Raw genomic sequence first — 1409 nt, 5'->3', positions numbered from 1 at the left:
TCGTGGTGGACATTTGGAGCGGAATCGCCCATTGTCCTTTAGGTGCTTTAGTGACCTTAAGCTCAAAAATTTTTGTGCTCGCTACGCTCGCGGGTGCTTTACTTTCCGCTTGTTTTATTTTTTCATCCTTTTTTAGCCGAACCTAGAAGGTAGCGCCGCTTTTAAGTCCTTTTATTAACAAGAAAATAACTCCTAGTTTCCGTATGAACTTTCTTATTTACGACGTTCGAACTACTCAAGTTACAATCTTTCAATACATAGGGGGCGCTTGGGTCATGATTGCACCCGGGCGCTACATGAGCCAGAGACGGCCCTGAATCAGTTATACGAAGAGCTGAATATTATCTCGGTGCTGAAATGTATATTAGAAAATAATTTAACTGAAATTAATCCCACTACCGAAATAGTCTTGAGAATTCGAATAATAAAATAATAATATCGAAAAAGCAGTTTTCGAGGCTTAAAATTATTAAAACATGTTTAGGGAATTCGATGACACAAGATCGACTTTCAGCCCTTGCTATTCTTTCGATCGAAAATGACGTTGCTCATTCATTCGATTATTCTGCTTTAATTAAAGATTTTAGTTTAATATTTGTTAATTTTGTGATTCTTTAAATATTAACTGTAGTTAAAATAAAATTTTAATAATTATATAGTTTAACTTGAGCATTTCTCCTCAAACATGACCATTAGCTAAATCAAAACGCCAGCTTACTCTCGCAACACATACTTTTCACTTTGGACAAAGGGCCTCGCATAGACCTGCCGCATGTAGCCTCGCAATGGCTAGGGCCGCCGCTGGTTGTATGTACTAACCTAAAGGACTTTGTCTAAATACAAACATTTTAGATTTAATTTAGGTAATTGCAAGACCTAATTGCCACCACTCCGTGGCGAAATTCTGGACCTCTGGAATGCCGTCTACTCGCCTAGAAGAAGATTGTGAGGTTTGTGAATTTACAGTTTTAGGAACTCGAAGCACGTTCATCTAAGAGCATCCATACGATACATGTGATGCTGAAACTAGGCGGTAGGTACTTAAGTATTCTGCTACCTGCACAATTCCTAATCTAAAATATGTTGGCGTTCTGGCCTAGTGTAGACCGGACTAGCACACGGAGGTTACTGTTTAAAAAGAAACTTATTTTTTGGTTGGGATATATGTTCAATATTTTTATGTATACGTGTATTTTAATAGGATGTAAAAATATCTTAGAGTTACACTTATTTCATTTATTATTTATTAGTATTGTGTCCCGTCTATCGCATCAGGTTAAGATAAACCGGTAATGGTAGATTACTGGTGTAAATAAATAAAAGTAGAAATCTTGGATGAATATCCGAACTATTTTTATTCTCTGTGGTATTATGAGTCACTGTCAAAGTGAAGTAACGAGTAGTGAGCT

The sequence above is a fragment of the Helicoverpa zea genome, chromosome 31 (assembly GCF_022581195.2).
Source record: "Helicoverpa zea isolate HzStark_Cry1AcR chromosome 31, ilHelZeax1.1, whole genome shotgun sequence".
Classification (NCBI taxonomy): domain Eukaryota; kingdom Metazoa; phylum Arthropoda; class Insecta; order Lepidoptera; family Noctuidae; genus Helicoverpa; species Helicoverpa zea.
The sequence above is the reverse complement of the archived record's forward strand: the minus strand, read 5'-3'. Positions refer to the sequence as shown.